The sequence below is a fragment of the Suricata suricatta genome, chromosome 10 (genome assembly GCF_006229205.1).
Source record: "Suricata suricatta isolate VVHF042 chromosome 10, meerkat_22Aug2017_6uvM2_HiC, whole genome shotgun sequence".
Taxonomy (NCBI): Eukaryota; Metazoa; Chordata; class Mammalia; order Carnivora; family Herpestidae; genus Suricata; species Suricata suricatta.
The window spans coordinates 30,384,834-30,407,827 of record NC_043709.1 but is presented as its reverse complement, the minus strand read 5'-3'; the positions used below and the strand labels follow the sequence as shown (position 1 = coordinate 30,407,827).

The 22,994-nt window shown below is 35.3% G+C and overlaps 1 protein-coding gene across 1 annotated transcript in view; it reads left to right on the top strand.

Moving 5' to 3' along the window:
• Positions 1-22,994, top strand: part of TMTC3 (transmembrane O-mannosyltransferase targeting cadherins 3) — a 103,925-nt gene that overhangs the window by 50,007 nt on the left and 30,924 nt on the right. The window contains exons 15-19 of the mRNA XM_029955357.1: positions 11,516-11,599; positions 11,735-11,833; positions 12,524-12,620; positions 14,295-14,386; positions 14,642-15,102. The gene's annotated coding sequence lies outside the window, so the exon portion shown is untranslated. The remainder of the gene's footprint in view (positions 1-11,515; positions 11,600-11,734; positions 11,834-12,523; positions 12,621-14,294; positions 14,387-14,641; positions 15,103-22,994) is intronic.

Here is a 22,994-nt window from a genome sequence, read left to right as displayed (position 1 = left end):
TCTGTATTAACTTTTTAAATTAGTAACATAACCTAGTTAGGTTTTGATGTTTTAATAATTATGCTCTTCTGATGACTAGTATTTATTTCATCTTAAGTACCATCAAGCTTGCTTATGTGTAAGATGATTATTCTCTTTAAACTTATAGTAGAAATCTTATTCAAGCAGTTCAAGTGAAAAAAAGTAATAGATTTTTTTTTTAAACCCCCTCTTTGGAGCTGCCGTAATGGGGAGGAAAATGGATGGTTAGGGACATTTTAGCCCAGTTCACTAACCTATGGTTCATAGATGTAAGCATCTATATGTTTGGCAAAGAAAGCTTATCATAGGTTTGTGTGCTGGTAAAGGGATGTAGTTTTAGTTCTCACTGTTTTACAAAAGAATATATTCCCCCAGGAGTTCTAGGAAAGCTTTGACAATCCCTAAGAGGCAATTATGTTGCTTTTTCATTGCTTCACAGAAGAAAGAATTAAGTTTTTCCTCTATCGCTCCCACGGTATTTCCTTATTAACATTCAGAATTGGGAATTTTTATTTTAACTTTTTGACTGTTGTTTTTGGGAGAGAGAGAGAGACAGCACGAACAGGGTAAGGGCAGAGAAAGAGGGAGACAGAGTCTGAAACAGACTCCAGGCTCCCAGCTGTCAGCACAGAGCCTGATGCGGGGCTTGAACCTGTGAACTATGAGATCATGACCTGAGCCGAAGTTGGATACTTAACCAACTGAGCTACCCAGGAACCCTGAGAATTGGGAATTTATCTGGTAACTATCTCAGTAAGTAATTTCATGAAGCTAATGACTTCGAGGATAAAACAAATACGTTTGCAATTTTGTGTTTACTTCTAGTGAATATTTAGTATGTGAATTACACAATTCTAATAAAACCTCATGCCTTTTCATTACATCTCATTTGAGCTCTCAACTTCATGTTGCAGAATACTTCTTTGAAGATGCTTTAATGAAAACTATTATGAAAATATATAGATTTGTATGTCAATTTCTACTTCAGAAATCCATATATTTGTCATATTTATTTTTTTAAAAAAACTTCCTAATTGTTTGCATGACTAAATGGTATTTAAAAGGAACCCCCCCAAAATATCGGGTCCTTTGTCCAAAATTTTGTCTCTTGGAAGCTGTCAGCCATCCATGTTAAGGGTTTATAAGAAAATAGTTTAATATTATATGCATTTTATATTACTGTGATGTCTTTGTGTACCATATTTCTAAATATTCAGTATAAAATGAATACTTTTTAAAACCTTCACCTGAATTGCCTTTGAGTGTTCAAATAAAACAAACAGTAGTGTATCAAGAGATTTCTGCCCTGCAAAGACACAAGAGCTGGTGGGTTGTTTTTATTAGAAAGATATCTTTAACACATGAGATATTATGTCTTAAATAGTTTCAAGAACAGTGATACATATTCAACCCTTAGTGACAGAACCTGAAGAAAGTGAAACTGATTCAAATATGGAATTTTATACACATAAGTAGAAGTCAGTGTGGTGAAATAATTAGAAGTCTAAGTTACAGATCTGCCTGGATTCAAATCTTGCTTGGTACCGCCCTTACTTGTGTAACTTAAAGGAATTGTTTAACCTATATGTCCTTGGTTTATATTTATAGAGGTTTAATATGTATATATCCTATTGTATGAACTGGCAGGAATTTTGTAACTATAAATAATGCATGCATAGCCATGTACATTGTAAATAGCCTTTATCAAACATGTTTGATAAGGACCTTATTAACATCACTTAGTAAATTGTGATAAAGAAAAGCCATTTATTTGATGTAATTGGCTTAATTTTTTTTTTTTTGTGCAGCATCAACGTGAAACTGTTTACATCTATAACCAACTGGTAGTCCTATCTATCCATACAGTGTTGTCTCTGATTGTGGGTTGATAATATTTTATTGTCAGATTGGGAAAACTAAAGAAAATGGTTTTAGTTTTGCTAAATACTGGCTTATTAGTGAACAGCTTGTTAACATCTGTTTGCAAACATGGTAGTTTTGTTTACATATCAGAAGTTTTATGACCTAAGTTGATTTGTTGAAATAAATTCATCAAGTGGAAAATCTATATATTTATATTAAACCTTTAATATGTTTAAGTTGTATGGGATAGGTCTTGGTCCAGTAAATGATAGAAGTTAATCATTAATGTAATCACAAGGCTTGCATTTGATTTGCTTTATGTATAAGCAGAGATATGCATATGATTTGTTTTATGTGTTAGCAGAGATAATGTTAATGATGGTCATATAGCAAACAGATTATTAAATATTTAATGCTTGGTCCTTAGCCACTAAGCCAACGGTTATATAGATAGCCTAACAAAATATATTTATTAAATATTTAAATTTATAAATTAAATTTATTAAATTATTAAAATGCAGAAATGAGAATTAAGACATCTTAAAACTATAGTTGAAGACTTGATCTCAGGCAAATTCATATTCTTGGAACACACTTTCTTCAAAGTAACATTTCTGTGACTATGCTAATAGATAGCATATTTCCCATCAAGTCATATTTTTATTCTATAAGAACCTGATACCTTCAGTTTTTACCATAAGCAAAGTACTTCTCACCAAACCTTTCTAGTTTGTCCTTTCTTAAAGGCTTTCGTGGTTAAACTCCATTGTCTTTACTCCTTCCTTACTCCATGGCTTTAGTTTCTAATTATTAGGAAATCACCTGATTAATCCATGTTAAACTACAAATGGTAGGTCTTGTTAGTTATCTTAGCAGCTAAATCAAGTGAACCTCTTTCTTTGTAAAGTTGCAGGCAATACAGTGGGAGTTATTTGAGGGATATGGAGTTTCTCCACAATTCTGCCTATCTAAGCAAGGAATTGCGAGAGACCACAAAAAAATCTATGTAACTGCAAGAAGGCCACTTGTGACCAGAATCCTTTTTTTGATGGGCACTGGCAGGCCAGGTAACTGCCTTTTGGGAGTGGAATCAGAGTAATCAGACTGTCGGCAGAATTGGGACTTCTGCCCGGTAGTGACATCTGTAAAACTGACTCCTGGGCAGTGAATATACAGATCTTACTTGATTTACGATGGGGTTATAAGCCAGTAAACTCACTGAGGTTGAAAATATTGTAAGTTAAAAGTGTATTTAATACATCTAACTTAGTGAACATCATAGCTTAGCCTATGTTAAATGTTCTCAGAACAATTACATTAGCCTACAATTGGACAAAATCATCAGACACAAAGCCCGTTTTATAATAAAATGTTGAATATCTCTTGTAATTATTGGATATTCTACTGAAAGTGAAAAAGCAGTGATTCTATGGGTATAGAACAGTTATCAGTGTATTGATTATTTGCCCGTATGATCGCTTGGCTGGCTGATTCTACCCACCATTAAATGAGAGTATCATACTGCATATCACTAGCCCAGGACAGGATCAAAATTCAAAATTTGAAGTATAGTTTCTACTGAATGTGTATCTCTTACACCATTATATAAAGGTGAAAAATCGTAAGTCAAACCATTGTAAATTGGGGACCTTTTGTAGTGTGTACATTTCTCTCTTTCCTTTGAGCAGTGGTTTCAGCTTTATAGGATTCCAAATGTCCAGCCTACAGTTTCTCTAAATGCCAGAACCATGAACCTAATGATCTATTAAATAGCACATCCAGAGGTATTCATTCTTCCTATCCTCTCTTACAAACCCCATGCCTACTGGATTAGGTTAAAGAAAGAGAAACTAAAAGAAAAAGAAAATCTATTAAAGCAGAGAAGGATGAGGTAGGGGAGAAACCAAAAGAATAAGAGAGCTTACTAATGATTTATTTACTCAAAACAGTGGCAAAGTTTAAGAGATCAATAAACATGATTATGGGGCTTAGGTTAAAAACAAATGGTACAAATATATGAAGAATTTGTAACTTTTAATCAGAAGAAAACTCACTCTAGCCCAAAGGAATTTGGTAATGTGGACAGGGCAAATGAAATTGCAGTACAAAAAACAAAAACAAACAAAAAAAACCAGATTTAAAGGACAAATACAGCAGTAATTCAAATGAAGGTAAAAATAAGTTAAACCTAACAAAAAATACGCTCTTAGAATTGTTTCATCTTAATTAAAATCAATTATTTTATATAATATTTACTTACATTGAATTATAAATACAAGGTCCAACAACATGTCCCTGAAACACGTTTATATTAATAGGAAAGCAAAAGTATGAGAATAAGTCTACCAGTAAATGTGAACCAAATCAAGCCAGGGTAGCAATTTTAATGCATGACAAAACAAAATTCAAGGCCAAAAGAGAAGGGAAAATGAATGATGCATACTAGCAAAAGGAACAATATGACAAGATATGTTTATCATAAACGTGTCAACAATATAACCTAAAAAGCAACAAGTAATAGTACAGGGAGATAAATCAAAAATTGTCACTAGAGATTTTAACGAAATCCTCTGAGAAACTGATGAATCAAGAAGAGGAAAAAATAAATGGATAAAATCCTAAATAACCTTGTAGTATTAAGTTTATAAAGAATTTCACTTAACACAATATGTGTTATTTCCTAGCACATAAGGAATATTTACAAAAGCAGACAATGTATCACCAGAAAGGAAACCTCAATAAATTCCAAGACTGTGCTCTTTGATCATAATGCAAATGTTTATAGCAGCATTATTCATGGTAACAAAACTATAGACAGCCCAAATGCTCATCAGCAGATATATGGAGAAACAAATCGCCATCTGTTTAAATAATGAAATACTCTGGAGCAATTAAAAAAATTGTATTTCTGAGCAAAAAGAAGCCATACAAAAGAGTACATTATATATGATTTCATTTATATGAAGTCCCAGAGCAGACTAACCTACTGTTTGTAAAGTTGTAGAACTAAAGTATGGGGCAAGAGCAAGGGAAGCCAAAAGAATTTTTTAGGGTGATACAAATTCATGACCCAGCAATTCTACTTTGAGGTGTAATGATAAAAGAAATACACCTACATATGCACTAAAAGATACAAGAATATCTTAGGGTTAACTGCAAGCTCCAGCCTTGAAGTAACCAAAATATTCATGAAAAATAGACAAGATGTTTATGTTATAGTCCTATAATGAAATGCTATGAATATACAATGAATATGCATGAGCCACTGCTACATGAAGCAATGTGGATGGATCTCACAAATACTGGATAAAGCCAAGTACAAAAGATGCTATTATAATTCCTTTACTATGAAGCCCAAAACTGGCAAGATGAATTTGTGCTGTTAAAAGTCAGAATAGTGGTTATCTTAGGAAAGGAAATAGAATGTTTATTGGAAAGGATGTGAGGTGGGCATTGATGTTCTGGTATTCTATTTCTTGGTTTGGGTGATATTTGCAAAGATAGGTTCAATTTTCAGCAATTTAGGATATATGCTTTTTTTCCCCAGATGTATAATAAACTTCAAAAAGAAGTATAATATTAAAAGATATATTTAAGGGTATGGAAAAATACAATAAAAATTTAGGTGAACAGTATACAAAAGAATTCTACAATCACGGGCTAGTAATACCAAATACAGAGAATGACTGGAAGAATGTACAATAGAATATGTTTTAAAACAGTCTTATTGAGATAATTGACATAAAATGAATTACTCATATTTAAAGTGTAATTGACATACAATGAACTGCTCATATTTAAAGTGTGCAGTTGGTTAAATTTGACACATATATACACCTGTGAAACCGTCACCACAGTCATGGTAGTGAACATACACACTTCTCAAAAGTTTCTCATGCCTTGGATAGTCCCTCCAGTCCCATTACTCCTTCCAGCCCTGTCCCTAAAACCATTGATCTGCCTTCTGCCTCAATAGATTAGTTTACCTTTTCTACAGTTATATATAATGGCATCATACATTATTTGTCTGGCTTTCCACTCTGCAGTGGACTGAATGTTTGTGTCCCATCCACACGTTCATATGTTGAGGTCTGAACCCCTAATATGATAGAGGTGGAGCCTGTGGGAGATAATTGTTTAGATCAGGTCATAACAGTGGGGCCCCCAGGATGGGATTAGTGTTTTTATAAGAAGAGGAAGAGGGGTCAGAGTTTTCTCTTCCTACTTTATGAGGGCACAGCAAAAAGGCAGCCATCTGCATGGCAACGAGAGAGTTCTAGCTGGGAGGGAGTACCTACTGGTACTTTGTTCTCAGACTTCTCAGCCTCCAGAACTGTCAGAAATAAATACCTGTTGTTTAAGCCACCTAGTCTATGGCATTTTGTTATAGCAACCCAAACTCTCAAAAATTATTTTTAGACTCATCCACCAAAGTTTATTCCAAGTAATATTCCATTATATGGTTATGCTACAGTCTTTATCCATCATTGATGGGCATACAAATGCAATTTTTTATCTGGTCCAGTGATTTTTATTTTCTTCTGTAGGCATTATATATTTTTCAAATATAAATTAATAAAAATGTTTTAATTCCGTCATTTGCACATTTTCTGACAGTCTGCATTCAATATACTTCACTTCTGCAAATGGCCATTTAGTCCTTCCTCATAATGATCCCATGTATTTTTGGAGGTGTGGAGGCCGGAGCATATGACTCAGACTTGTAGTTAAGCACTTGGTATTAATCCATCTACTGTATTTCATTTAGGAATGAGACTAACTGGGTGGCTCAGTCCGTTGAGAGTCTGCTTCGGCTCAGGTCATGATCTCGCGGTTCATGGGTTCGAGCCCCGCGTCAGGCTCTGTGCTGAGATCTTCTGTGAGACTTAGAACTAGGACAGAGTAGCAGATCATAGAGACAAATAATTAGGTCACAGTGAATAGTGTTAGAGACCTGGTCAAACTACATTTGGAAAGGCAGTAAAATAAACCAACGTGGAAAAATCTTGAGCCATATTTGAGTGGTTGTGCCAGCTTTTGAACAGGAACTATACTGTGTATGTAGTTTGGCTAAGCTTATGAGGTCCCATGATGGGCAGTATAGGTCTCTCAATTACAGACTTGAAAAGAATTTTGATTAAGCAAAAGCAAAATAACTGGTTAAATAGTCCACTCTGTGTCTTGTGCCGAACAAGGCTACATACAGGACAAGGGAAATGTTCTGAAAAATTTAGCATAGTGTAGCCTTTAGTAAGGTCAAACAAGAACTAGAAAGTTTTAAACTGGATCTGTTCCATCTGAAAACAAATCAGAGGATATTGTTTTGTATAATGACGCTTTACCTGCAGTCTGAAATCTGAGATAGCTGCAAATACATTGACAGGGTTAGAAAAGCCAAATTCCCTGCTCTAGGCTACGATTGACTCAAGCAAACTCAGAAGTGGGACACTTAACAAGAATGGTACTTATTTCCACTTAAGCAGTCATGACCCAAGAAGGGGATAAATTACTCCCATTGTCAATATGCAGTGCAGGAGAACAGATACAAAACAAAACAAAACAAAACATTCAGCTCAGGGCTAATGCTATTGGCTGTGCGTTGTGACTGTATTCGTTTCTTAGGGCTACTATAACAAAGTACCAACTTGTACCAAAGTACAAACTTGGATGGCTTAAAACAGTAGAAATTTGTTGTCTCACAGTTCTGGAGGCTGAAGTCTAAAATCAAGGTGTTAGCAGTGTTGATTCCTTCTGGAAGCACTGAAGGAGAATCTATTCCATGACTTCTTTATATTGTCTGGCTATTGTCAACAATTCTTTTATGTTCTTTGGTTTGTAGGTGTATCCCTTGAATCTGCCTCCATTCACATGGCATTCTCTCTGTGTCTGTGTGCCTTCTATCCAGTAATACTGGATTTAGGGCCCATTCTAGTATGACTTCATCTTAACTAATTATATCTGCAATGACCCTAATTGCAGATAAGGTCACATTCTGAGGTACCAAGAGTAAGGACTTCAACACATTTTTTTAGGAGAACACAAAGTCAAATAGTGGACATAGTCAATATCCAGAAGAGAGGAAATTCAAGGGTGATTTTCAGATTTGAACACTTGATTCTTCATATCTTTCTTTACTACCTCATGATATAGAGTGAATGGAAATAGGCTAAAATTATATCAAGAGTATAAATAAATTTTACTATTAGAGAAATTTCACTCCTTACAAACAAAGAGCTAGAGTTCTCTCAAACCTGAAAATTATCATCAGGTTTCAGAACTTGAGTTAAAGTATACTGATAAAGAATTACATTATTCATCTCAGATATGGTCATGGAAAACAATTGTTTTAACTCAATAAATTGAATTATCAAAGTAGACCCACTAAAATCATAGATCTCACCTTACATCAAACTTTACTAATATTTCAAAGCATATAGACACCAGATACAGGCAAAACCTATAAATATCAGGTTTTTCTACAGTAAGAAAAATAGATGGATCAGAAATATTCTGTACTTTAGATAGGTAATCCCTGTGTGCAAGAAGATATGGTGGATATTCTTTCCCTCATCATCCCCACTAGTAAAGTAATGTATTAACCTGTCATGAATCATTTCCATCTCAACAATGAAAGAAAGATCCTCTTGGAGAGCACAGCCAGGACAACTAGACTTGTTGACCAAGGAACCACTTCACTTCTGGGTTGAAATGTCTTTTTCCTATCAGCAAGATATGATGAGTTATGTAGGAGCAACTGCTGTATGTTGTATCCCTTCCCCAATGGCAAGTTAGCAAGGAAACGTGTATCGGATGTTTTGGTATTCAGTAAACTCATTATATAGCATTAGTTCTCTGTGCCAAGAGGAGTTACAGATTGAGAAGACTGTGCGCTGAACATATATTTTGTACTTAACAGCTATATGCAGTAAGTGAATGAGATTGTTATTGCTTTGGGAAAGGTGAGGATATTGTGTTTTCTGTGGGACACAGCATAAGTTATTTGTGGAGATAGAGATATTTTAAAAGATGATTGGATGACAAAATGGGGTAGATGAACATTTCCTAAGTTATCTATTTGCTGTCAAACATCACTTCACCCTATTTCTGGTACCACCATTTGGAGATTCATTCAGGGGTGTTCTACTGGAGAGGAACTGAGAGAAATAAGCATATTCCATCCCCTTGGATATGGCCATTTGTGAAAAGTTCAGGAGTTTGTATGTGACATAGTAATAATTAGTAACATGATAGATCTTTCCAAAAATTCTTGTTCTTTTTCTATTAGATTTGATTGAGGAACAATACAACAGCTGCCTAAAAGAGAAGGCATGAAATCTGACAGTAGAGAAGCATGATGAATGAACAGAATGGAAGAATCTAGATCCAAGTAACATTGTTTAGTCCCCAATTAAGATGCAGTAGAAGCTCAAAAAATGGATTATTTTAAAAGTTATTTTTATTGAAATACAATGACACACAATGTTACATTAGTTTCAGGTGTACAACATAGTGATTCAACAACGCTATACATTAAACTATGCTCACAAGTATAGTTACCATTATCATGTGTCACTATACAATATTAGTATGGTACTATTGACTACATTTCCTATGTTGTACCTTTTATCCCTGTGACTTATTCTTTCCATAATTGGGAGCCTGTATTTCCCACTCCCCTTAACCCATCAAATAATTGATTTTTAGGATACATAAGCCAATTACTTTCCTTTTGTTCTTAAGCCCTTCTTAATCCCTTTTAGATTGGGTTTCCTGTCACATGAAATTAAACAAAACCTACTGATACATAATTTTTAAACATTTAAATATTCAGTGCTTCCTAATCTAAGAAAATTTTTTTTCAAGGACACATTGTTTTTCTGAGGGCAGTCTGACATTAATGAAAGACAGATTGGAACTGACAAAATTGCACAACAATGGGGAATATGAGGAATATTTTTTCACATTTTCTGGATTTTGTATCCTCTTTTGAAAATTTTGCAAGAAATAAAATAAATCTGATTGATGTGCTTTCAAAAATCCTACATGATCTTTCTGGCTTAATTCTTATCTCTCTCATTTTCATCTATTTCACTTCATCTCAACCAACCTTCTTACTGAGCTCCAGTCTCAGGACCTAAAACACTTCTTTCTTCTTTATTTTTCTCCTTTCTCCTTTCTTCTTCCTTCTTCTTTCTCTTCCTCCTTCTACTGTTGCTGCTTGTTGTTCTTTCTTTTCTCCTTCTCCTCTTCCTCCTTTAATTTTTAAATTTAATTTAATTCAAGTTAGTTAACAAACAGTGTAATCTTGGCTTCAGAAGTAGAACCCAGCAATTCATCTCTTACATATGACGCCCAGTGCTCATCCCAAAAAGTGCCCTCCTTAATGCCCATCACCGCTTAACCCATCCTGCTACCTACTTCTCCTCTAGCAACCCTCAGTTTTTTTCTCTGTATTTAAGAGTCTCTTATGGTTTGCCTCCCTTTCTGTTTTTATCTTATTTTTCCTTCTTTTCCCCTATCTATGTTCATCTGTTGAGTTTCTCAGATTTCCACATATGAATGAAATCATGTGTATCTTTCTCTGACTGACTTATATCACTTAGCATAATACCCTCTAGTTCCATCCACATTGTTGCAAATGGCCAGGTTTCACTCTTTAATCACCAAGTAATATATATATATTATATAATTATTCTTTTGTCAATGGACATTTGGGCTCTTTCCATAATTGAGCTATTGTTGATAGTGCTGCTATAAACATCAGGGTGCATGTGCCTCTTTGAATCAGCATTTTTATATTTTTTGGATAAATTCCTAGTAGTGCAATTGCTGGGTCATAGGACACTCTACTTTCAGGTAGCCATATGGGTTCCTAAACTCCTTTAGATTTCTTCTCAAAATTGAACACTAAATGCAATGAAAAAGAAAGCATAAGGGTAAAGAGCTGAGAAAAAGATAACAATTGATTATAGATCAGAACATTTATAATAAATGGAAAAACCAGTACTTGAAAGAGAATTATTAAAACTTTTAAAAAGCAACTGAAGTAATTACCATGGAGGCCATGTCTCCAAGCCTTCCTAGAATGGATGTACCTAATGTCAGCACACACAAGGGTAACTGAGGCAGGTTGTGCAGGTCTCAGGGAGTGGAAATAAGGGTATTATTCCATAAAATTACAATTTTTTAATAGTTACCCGTACAGTGCTTTCATATTTTTGATGTGTTTTCTTTTGATAATTATTTCTTTTTCCTTAGTTATCTCCTTTGATAGATGGCTCATATATTGGATCATATCTAGGAGCAACTTATCAGAAGGTCTCTGAAAATCGCGAATATTTAAGTATGGCCAAGATGTAGCTCAAAGGACAGAGTCTGTGAGGCTGACAACATCTTACTCATGACCTTAATGCATGGTTGAAGTTATGAGAAATTTAAATGTAGCCTGAACTCCATGGAAGGGCAAGTGGGAAGGGAGCAGGGAGCCTCTATTATGTCTTCAAATAGAAAAAGGCAAAGAACCCTTGGATATTTACACAAAGTTCAGAAGTAGGGCATGGGACAGGCAATCGAGTGAGTTCACAACATATGCAGACTCATTTTAAAGGTGGATCTTTTTTTCCTTTTGTAGTCCCCACTGCTCCAGGTATGAATTGGATCAAAGATGTACAAGATCCAGGGAGAACTTAAAACTGACTCAACATAAGGAACACAGGTACTTTTGTGGTGACTTGACAAGTTTTCCAAATTAAATGTTTGGTGAAAATAGAGAAGTTTAGTCAGTCAAGCTACAATTGTTGAGGGGAGGGATATTTAGTCAATCATCTGCAGAGACGGTTATATTTTCCAGCCTCAGAAGACCTAGAACATAGGATGACTGTGCTGTTGCTAACATGAAGCACTGTGCTACTAGTATTTCCTTGTATTCTTGAAAACCTCATCGTTGAAGGTACATTAACATTTATGTATGTGACCATGCAAAAGACCCTAAATATTCTTACTAGTACCAGTATCGAAAATGTATTCCGTAATAAACAATTTGTAATTGACCAGGGTTCCTTTAAGTTTATATACTTCAGAAACCTTGGTGATCTGCTCAGATGGAATGTAAACAATTCATTTTTTCCATCTATACCACTTATATTTATTATTTGGAAAGTTATTTTCTAAATATTTATAAATTAAGAAAATATTCATTTACATAATAATAGTTGCCATTTATTACCAGAAATTATTCTAGGAGTCTAAGTACATTTTCTCATTTGATCCTCACTTCTAAAGGAATCAAATTATAATTTCCATTTTTAAAATGATACAGTTGAGATTTAGAGAGATTAAGTAAAATATCAAAGGAAAAGCTAACTAGAAAATTTGGAATTTGGACTCAGCTGTATCTGCCTTTGAAACCTGTTCATTCCACTAGGCTGTTGTTCTTACATGTTGCCAGTTTATTGATGAGGGCTCAATTTTTTTAACAAACATTTATTTGCATAATAATAACAGCTGTCATATATTGAGCACTGACTACATGCTTGGTATTGTGGGAAACTAATGTTCTTGTCAGATTTACTTAAATAAAAACAGACACGTAATTATAATTGCAATAATATCTGAAGAAGAAGTGTATATATTTACACAGTCGATACCAGGAGGCTCATGTTTTGAGAGGCTGAAGAACATTGAAGCTTACCAATGAAGAGGAGATTCACTCTTTCACATGTCCATTGGCTGGAATGGTATATATTTTTACATTCTTTTTTTCTCATCAAGCATGCAATTTCATTCAAGTTGTTCCAGTGTGACTAGTATGGAATTCCACTGTACTGCAAACATGCAACAGTAAATTGAATGTATCCCCTCTGCACTGAAGACTCACTTTTTAGCACAATGCCACCGCATTCTTGCATGATGCAGTGGGGACTGCTCTTCATATACTATGTCATTTAATCCTCAGAATATCCCTATTACTTAAGTGGGCATTAGTTCCATTTTACAAGTGAAAGACACAAAGATCAGAGAACTGGCACTTGCCAAAATATGCATCAATATAGTGAAACATTTTTATAAAAGTAGCAGGTTAGATATAAGTAAAGAAGTTCATTAATCGGCTGAGTCTTCTCCAGTTAAGAGTTCCCTGGTATAGTGACTGCGGTAAGCTGAATAATGGCTTTCAAAAGATGTCCATATCCTAATCTTGGATATGTTACTTAAATATGTTATTTCATAAGGCAAAGGACTCCTACAGATGTGATTATATTAACAATGTTTAGATAAAAATTTATCCTTTGATTATCTGGTGGACCAAATATAATCAGATGGGTCCTTGGAGCACCTGGGTGGCTCAGTCAGTTGGCCATTGGACTCCTGGTTTCGGGTTAGGTCATGATCTCATGATCTGTGAGGTAGAGCCCCACATCAGTCTCTGTGAGGACAGTGTGGAGCTTGGGATTCTCTCTCTCTCCTTCTCTCTCTGCCTCTCTCTCTCTCTCTCTCAAAAATAAGTAAACTTTAAAAAAATATTTTAAAAAGAAACAGAAGGGAAATTAACAGTAGAAGCAGAGGTTGTGGTGCGCTTTGGAGTTCGGGAGTCAGGGAAGGAGGAACCATGAGCCATCTCTGGGCAGATCAACTCAAACACTTCAATAATGGGAATTTAAAGGTTGCAGGACTGTATAAACTTTCCTCTTTTGCCTTTTTATTTCTTGATTCCTGTCTCTTCTTGTAGGGTCTATGTTCTTGGATAACATCCTAAAATGATGTTTTTCTTCATAGGCAAGTTCTATATAAACTCTTGTTGATCAAATAAAACACCGTTAGCTGTTAGCTCCTTCAGCATAAGTAAGATTGGATTATGATGGTTCATTTTAATGAGTCAGTAGGTAAAATCACTTAAAGCAACTCAGTTTGTTCCAGTGGCTGAATAAGCAATGTGTCTTGGCTATTTCTGTAGTCAGGTTACCAGCTTGTGCTAATGACCAGTTTTAAGAATAAGAAATTTGGGAAGTTATTTGGCTGGGTTATGCAAAAACAAGATGTCATGCTAGGACTTGTTAAAAGTCCCTCTATGACAAATTCAAAGATACACAATATTAGTAATTTGTCTTGGCAGCTCATTTTCTTCTTTTATAAACAGTCAAAAAAGCAGCTCTGGTTTATTTAATTTCAAGAAAAGAAGAATTGGAACCATTTAGCCTGCTTAATATCAAAACCCTCCTGACCCAGAAAAGAATCAGGAGTAATTTCATAGAATACATTATTTTACTTTCCATCATCCCATACACAAGGTCTGACTGCAAATGAAATAGAAATTATTTAAAAACAGTAATACAAATTTTATAAGATTCATTTCTTCTATTATTTCTCTCCTTAATGCTCTTTTAATGATTTCCTTTTTTTCTGCCACCCTATAGGAATTTCCAGGAAACAATTCCTTGTTCTTTGCTACTTTTCCTTAAAATTCATGTTATGACGTGCTAATTTTTATGGATTGATTGCTAAATGTGTAAGTTCCAAACTCCTGGTGATTGTATGTAGATCAATCATACTCATAGCAAAGGCTAAACTATTATATTTCTTTCCAGAAAATGATACATTTCAAAAATATATTGATGCACCCATGCTCCATTATATCATTACCTATATGTCTCTCATGTGGATGTTTTACCAGGACCTCTAGATTTCATAAAAGTGGTCAAGCTCAGGTCATTTCTTGGACTATTCACCATATATGTCTAAACTTTTCGTCATTTTACTTCAGCTATTCTTTTAGGGCGCTGGAGAACTGAGCCACTGTGTAGATAAACTTTGAGAGGCAATCAATATCATGAGAAGATAATGAGAATTATGAGTTTAGAAGGTTGCTCTGGAAAAAAAAAAAAGAAGGTTGCTCTGGCAGTAGTGTAGACAATGAGTGTTTGGCACATGAACTAAAATGTAAGTGTAATTCTTCAGTGAAGTGAGAAAGAGGGAGAAGAGGAAAATGTGGGTCATAATTACATGTTAGGATCTAATAATGATTTTCTATGCTATCTCTTCCACAGAACAATCATATTTAAAATGACCTAAAACTGAAGAAAAAGAGGGAGAAAGAAAGGAAAATACTTACATTGACATGCATACAACTTGGTGTATAAGATTCAATAAATATTTTCTGGATAGATGAAGAGCTGACAGGTCAGATGAATGGTGAAAATTTAAGTCATCTTGACGACCTACCTGGTAGGGGACATATTTTTTCTCTGAAAGTGGCTTTCTCAGTATATCTCCATTTGCACTGTGCACCTGGCAACCCTATTTACTTCTGGATATGGCTGTCTGTCTTTTCTCTTCCCTGACTAATCACATTTTACTCCTGTCATTCTTCTATGTCATTTCAATATTGTGCACTTTTTGATAATTGTCATGTAATTCTACATGGTTTCACTTGTATTTATCTTGACTCCCAGGGACTATTTAAACTCTTTAATGTCAGGGACCAAATTTTCTGAAATATCTTACAGTACCTAACAGACTGTTCTGCACAGTAGAGATCTAAACATACTTGGTGCCTTATTCTGAGTACTAATTAAATATGTTAACAAATAGCATGTTATTATAGAAACTGTCCTGATTATTCTATGTTATAGGAATTTCATTTGAGTATGTTAGTTTTGTTTTAATCTATTCTACTTTTACATTAAGTTCACCACTTTAATGCAGTTTTTTTTAATGGTTTTATTTATTTTTGAGAGAGAGACGGAGTGTGAGCAGGGGAGGGTCAGAGGGAGAGAGGGACACAGAATCTGAAGCAGGTTCCAGGCTCCAAGCTATGAGCACAGAGCCTGATGCAGGGCTTGAACCCACAAACTGCGAGATCATGACCTGAGCTGAAGTCAGCCGTTTAACTGACTGAGCCACCCTTAAATTCACTGCTTTAGAGGAAAATTGCCTTTAGTTTCCAAGAAGCAAACATTCCCAGAAGATGAGTCATTTATTCCTTTGTTTTCCGTTACTCCATCTCTTCCCATGATGTAAATTTCCAGATGTTAATGTATTTTCTTCAATTTATGCTTGTGAATCTTGATATTTGGTTTTATTCATATACAAAAGTCCTGGAATTGAAATATATTTAGTACATGTCACAAACAGCTTTATAAGTCACTCCTTCAAGCCTTGATAAGAATATATGATCACTTGGGACTTAGCTATGACTAGTATCGACTTTGAGACCTAAGAAGAAATTAATTTGATATCTTCTTTGTGAAAATAGATATTGTATATTATTTTTAAATTTACATAAGATTTATTCTTTGGTATTATGAAACACTTTCTTTTGCACTGTTAATATTTTCCAGTTTTACTTTTTATTTTTTTAAAGTTTATTTATTTTTGAGAGAGACGGAGACAGTGTGAGCAGGGGAAGGGCAGAGAGCAGGAAGGAGAAAATCCCAACCAAGCTCTGCACTGTCAGCACAGAGCCTGATGTGGGGCTTGAACTCAAAACTGTGAGATCATGATCTTAGCCGAAACCAAGACGTGTACGCTTAACCAACTGAGCCACCCAGATTCCCTTTAATATTTTTCAGTTGTATTGAGATTTCATTGAGATGTAACATTGTATTAGTTTAAGAGGCACAACATAACTATTTGATATAAATATATATTGTGAAAGATTATCACAGTAAGTTAACACCCATCATTTTGTATCATTACAAAGCTTTTTTTCTTCTGATAAGAACTTTTAAAGCCTACTCTTTTAGCAAGTTTCAAAGACATAATAGAGTATTATTAACTATAGTCCATAACCTGCACATTACATCCCCAGAACTTACTTGACTTTTGACTGAAAGTTTCTTTTGAGTTTTAATTTTTATTTGTGATTAAAATATCTTTATGCATTCTTGTGAGTAAAAATTTCATGTACAAACTTATTGACTCCTAGACTTCTCATATGAAATATTGAAAAATTGTATTACTTATCCTTTGTTTTTTTCAAGATAATTTCTATTTTAACACAGCCAAAACACTATGTAAATGCTTAGATTATAAAATTTACTGAAGTTTGTGTGTTAGTTTTCTATAGCTGCCTTAACAAGTCACTACCTACTTAGTGATCTAAAACAAAAGAAAGTTTTAAAAAATAAAGTTACCACAACCTACAAAAAAAAAAAGATTATGCATGAATCTTCTACAAATCTATGTTCTGGTAAATTGTTACCTATCAAAAAATTTTATCATCAGAAATCATTGTCTAAGGCAAATGCCACATCTGTGCTATCCCCTGTACATTTGACCATAAATAAAGCTGAGTCTCAGTCAGTGCGGAGAAGCCTGGCTGTTGATCAGAAAAAATAAAATAAAATAAAACAAAATAAAACAAAAGAAATTTATCTTATAGTTCTATGGGCCAGAAGTCAGATACATAATCTCACTGGGCTAGAATTAAGGTATTGGCCAGGACTGAGTTCCTTTCTGGAAGTCCTAGGGAAGAATTCATTTCTTTGCCTTTTCCAAAATTTAGAGGCCACCTACATTCTTTATCTTGTGCTCCCTGTCCTCCATCTCCAAAGCCAGCAATAGACCAAGTCCTTCTCATGCTGTACCTCACTGATCCTTTTGTCTGTTGCATCTTTCTCTCTGATCACAGCCAGGAAAGGTTTTCCATTGTGATGGACTAACGTGATTAGATTGGGCCCCAAACTACCATACACCAGCACAATTTCCACTTGTGAAAATTTTTAAATTATAACTTGGTGTACCAAAAAGTTCCTGACTTCAGTCTGTATCAGGCATCAAGAAGATAGTAAACTCAACCTCAAACCAGATCTCTTTCCTTGAAGTCCTTAAAGACTCTCTTATCTGTAACTGCCTTTTAATCATTTTCTCCTTGCAAATAACTGAGAAGACAAAGTATGTTATTAAAGATAATGAGGTGGAAAATCTGGAACAAATAAAAGAGTGTTTCTCCATGCCCAGAGGAAATTTTCAGGCTATAAATATGGTTATAAGTTGAAGGTGTTAATAATAATGGGTAAATTAAACTATTGAAAATGGTTAAAATAAAATGTGTTTGTATGTGCGTGCAGTATTGTTTATTTAGGTAAGGTTTTACACACATGCAGAGTTTCTCTCTCTTCCTCCCACTGAAATTTTCAGTATAAATTATTTGCAAAATTATTCCAACATTGATTCTGTCTGTAGCCATGCTCAACTTAGAGGAAAAAAGAAGGCTTTAAATAAGAGAATTACTTTAGTAAATTCCATGATGGTGTCCATGGAGAGACAGAGAAGGAGGTAGATAGATACATATATTGTTGTGTGTGTGTGTGTATGTGTGTGTGTGTAGGTACATACATGTATGTATGTGTATATGTGTGTGTGTGTGTGTGTGTGTATAGAGAGAGAGGTATATATATATAGGTATATAGATATATGGAGAGAGGAGGGGGCTGGGTTAAGGGAAATTTTCCTGGCTTGGAAAATGATTGAAAAGTGCTTTTAATTTTTAGGACTTACCTTTAGGAGTTCAAGTTTCAGATTTAGACCTTAAACCTATTTGATTTTATTGAAGGACCAACACATGCATTGTTCTAGGTTTTTTTTTTTTTTTTTTTTTTTTGCAAGATTTGAGATCCTTGGGCACTTCACACAAATACCAAAACATGATACTGTACATTTGATCCCTGGTCAGCAACTCCGGTGGAAGTTTGCCTGTGGTTCTTAAGATAGACTTAATTCTAAAAGCCCAAAGAAGGCCATAGAGAAGGAGAGAATAGTTAGTGAAAGAAGCCAAGTGAAGTGTCAGTTCATAACCATCAACCCTTTGTGACACTCAGTTTAGCTCTGCTGTAAATTTTACTCATTTCTCCTGAAGTAGATCTAATCCTTTCTACATCCACAAGAGACCTCAGTAGATAACTTTGAGCACCCACACCACTTGTAGAAATGTCTTTACAATGTGGAAAGCAGGTAGAGTAGAATGGGAATAGGTGGTTTCAAAGATGAAACTTTAGATTCTGGTCCTTATGTTTCTTGCTACATCCCTCTTCTGCCAGTGCCTCTTCACTTGCTCACTCATACTGTATACAATGTAAGATGGTCATACCCTATACAATGTATTTACTATGTATACTGTATACATCCTATATAAAAACAAAAAATGGTGTTATGAAATTAGAACTCTTCAGGAGTACAAAATATGGGTAGCCAAATTTATGTAATAACTAGCAAATAGCACCATGTTTGTGTGAAATATTAGATTAAGCACTTAACATTACCTACTTTAATCCTCACAAAAACCTTATAGTCATTAGTTGTCTTTACTTTACAAAGGAGGAAGCCAAGGCAACTTTTTAAAAATAGTTTATTGTCAAATTGGTTTTCATATAACACCCAGTGCTCTTCCCCATCACCACCACCTCTTTCCCGCCCTCCCCCTCCCCCTTCCCCTTCAACCCTCAGTTCATTTTCAGTATTCAATAGTCTCTCAGGTTTTGCGTCCCTCTCTCTCCCCAACTCTCTTTCCTCTTCCACTCCCCCTGGTCCTCCATTAGGTTTCTCCTGCTCTCCTGTTAGACCTATGAGTGCAAACATATAGCATCTGTCCTCCGCCTGACTTATTTCGCTTAGCATGACACCCTCAAGGTCCATCCACTTTGCTACAAATGGCCATATTTCATTCTTTCTCATTGCCATGTAATACTCCATTGTGTGTGTGTGTGTGTGTGTGTGTGTGTGTGTGTGTGTACCACATCTTCTTGATCCACTCATCAGGTGATGGACATTTAGGCTCTTTCCATGATTTGACTATTGTTGGCAGTGCTGCTGTGAACACTGGGGTACATATGCCCCTATGCATCAGCACTTCTATATCCCTTGGGTAAATCCCTAGCGTGCTATTGCTAGGTCATAGGGGAGTTCTATTGATAGTTTTTTGAGGAACTTCCACACTGTTTTCTAGAGTGGCTGCACCAGTTTACATTGCCACCAACAGTGTAGGAGGGTGCCCATCTCTCCACACCCTAGCCAGCATCTACAGTCTCTTGATTTGTTCATTTTAGCCACTCTGACTGGTGTGAGGTGGTATCTCAGTGTGGTTTTGATTTGTGTTTCCCTGATAATGAGTGATGTTGAGCATTGTTTCATGTGCCTATAGGGCATCTGTATGTCCTCTTTAGAGAAATGTCTGTTTATGTCTTCTGCCCATTTCTTCACTGGGTTATTTGTTTTTAGGGTGTGGAGTTTGGTGAGTTCCTCATATATTTTAGATACTAGCCCTTTATCTGATATGTCATTTGCAACTATCTTTTCCCATTCTGTCAGTTGCCTGTTAGTTTTCTTGATTGTTTCCTTTGCAGTGCAGAAGCTTTTTATCTTGATGAGGTACCAAGAGTTCATTTTTGCTTTCGTTTCCCTTGCCTTTGGGGATGTGTCAAGTAGGAAATTGCTGCAGTTGAGGTCAGGTAGATTGTTTCCTACTTTCTCCTCGAGGGTTTTGATGGCTTCCTGTCTCACAATCAGGTCTTTCAGCCATTTTTAGTTTATTTTTGTGTTTGGTGTAAGAAAGTGGTCTAGTTTCATTCTTCTGCATGTCGCTGTCCAGTTCTCCCAGCACCACCTGCTAAAGAGGCAGTCTTTTTTCCATCGGATACTCTTTCCTACTTTGTAAAAAACTAATTGGCCATACACTTGTGGGCCCAGTTCTGGGTTCTCTATTCTATTCCATTGGTCTATGTGTCTGTTTTTGTGCCAATACCATACTCTCTTGATGATGACAGCTTTGTAGTAGAGGCTAAAGTCTAGGATTGTGATAAGGCAACTTTTTCTAGGTGACACAGCTAATAAATGGCAGAGCCCAAATTGAATCCATGTTTATGAACGCTGAAGTCTTTTCTTCTACACATTAATGTCTGTGGTTCCATTTAATAATTAAACTACCCATAAACATTATCCCAAATTTCACTTCCAGATCAACTAGAACACTTCCTAAGTTCTCATTTTTTTTTTGTCACTATAGTCTTTCAGTTTTACTCTTTACTCTTTGGTCTGAAAATTTTAATTTGAAATCATTTGATGTGAGCAAACTTCTGGTTGTTGTTTTTTTTTTTTTTTTGAGAAAAGGAAAGAAGAAAGCTTTTAGTTAAATATTATAGATGAACTCATGTTTGCCCTTTTTCTTTCAAAACTTCTGTAAATGCATAATAATGAATAAACTAGAAAGGGCAAAAGAATGAGAGATGATGGTATATAAAAGATGTCAACAAATTTTTGAAGTGAGAAAGCCAATGAATGAGTTGGTAACTGACTTAAGCAAAGAAGAAAAAGTGGAAATCTAAATTTTTGTAGAGAAAGATGCCAGATGACACAAGAGAAAAAGTGTCAGAGAACCATAAACATTCACAAATCAGTAGCCTTGGGTACCAAGACAGCAGAAAGATTTTTGAAAGTCTGTTCAAGAAGTAGTTAGGCAACTTAATTCCATCCTTTTGCTAGTATCTATCTTCCTGCATGCTGGTAGTATAAAAGAAATTTGTTCTCTGGAGAAATTGAGTCAGCCTGGCACTAGACTTAGAGACATATTCGGAAGAGTTGATTAATTGAAAGTATACAGAGGGAACCAGGATTTCCCAGTCCTTCTTTCATATTGAACTTTGAGAATACTGATAGCTAAGCCTATGCCATCCATCAAATGCATTTCTTACTAAAAGATTGGAGTAGTGATTTCTGGAGAAATAAATCAATCTAAAAGGAAAATCCTACAGCTTCTATAGTTTGGGGGTTCTAAAGTAAGAATCTGTGTCCCCCATCAGTCACCACACAGTCTCAATCCCCCAATCCACACATCTAACTCCAGAGCATAAAGTGTGCAGTCAGCATTTTAGTTCCCCATTCTTAAATATGAATGAATAGCCAAGAAGGAGGAAAACACATGGTTTTCTATGACCCTTTAGTGCATAAATATTATGTTCATGTGTTTAGAAATCTGGTCATTGGGGTGCTTGGGTGGTTCATTCAGTTAAGTGTCCAACTTCAGCTCAGGTCATGAACTCATGGTTTGTGGGTTCAAGCCCTGCATTGGGCTCTGTGCTGATATCTCAGAGCCTGAAGCCTCCTCTAGATTCTGTGTCTCCCTCTCCCTCTGCCTCTCCCCAACTTGTGCTCTGCATCTCTATGTCTCTCAAAAATAAATAAATGTAAAAAATTTTTTTTTAATGTGGTCATGTATAGCATTTATTTTATCAGTCTCAAATTACTAAGCATCCCTTCTTCAGATACCTTATACCTGCCTAAAAGTTGATTATCTATCACATTCTCCACTCTTTCAAAGAATTACTTCCTATACTCTCCTCCACTAACCACCACCCATTGTCAAGTTGACTCTTCTTCCCTTGGTGAGTACAGTGTTATTAAATTTCACCTATAAACCATGTATATTTATTTTCAGATTGCTATAGTTTAGTTATATAATTATTTGCTCAACTGATATATTTTTCTATGAAAATCATATGGGTATTATTTTGCATTGGGAAATAAATAAAACATATTTTCCCCCTTAAAACAGATGAAGCTATCTTTTCTTTTAACAACTTTGGATTAACAATGAGTTCTCAGAAATGAACTAAAATTGTTAACTAAGGGATAAGTATATATTTATAACATAATAAAGACATTTTCAAGTACCCAAGATCTTTCCTCCCCTCCAAAAAAACTTTTCAGGAAAGTAGTATGTTCCAGAAAATAATGAGGAAAGTTGTATGTGGTCTTCACATACAATCTGGTATGTTCCAGAAAATAGTGAGAAGTATGTGATTCAAGAAACAAACGTTCCAACCTAGGAAAAGTAAAAGGAATTCCCAGATGAAGTTGGAAAGAAAGTCCTAGAATTACGTGGAGGAGGCCCAGCTAACATCTGATTTCAGTTACATGCAGCCTCCAATGCTGGTCTGTAGGGAGTGTTAACTCAGAAAATGATGCCTCTTCTCCTAGCCAGATTTTGATGGCATTCCCTAGCTGACTTGATTGCTGGCTGGCTGCAGACCCCCGAGGTTCTTCCATGTCTTCTGACTCTCAAACAGGGATCATTGTGCTTCTCCTTTTAAGTCCCAAAGCTGATCTCTCTACTCTCAACACTC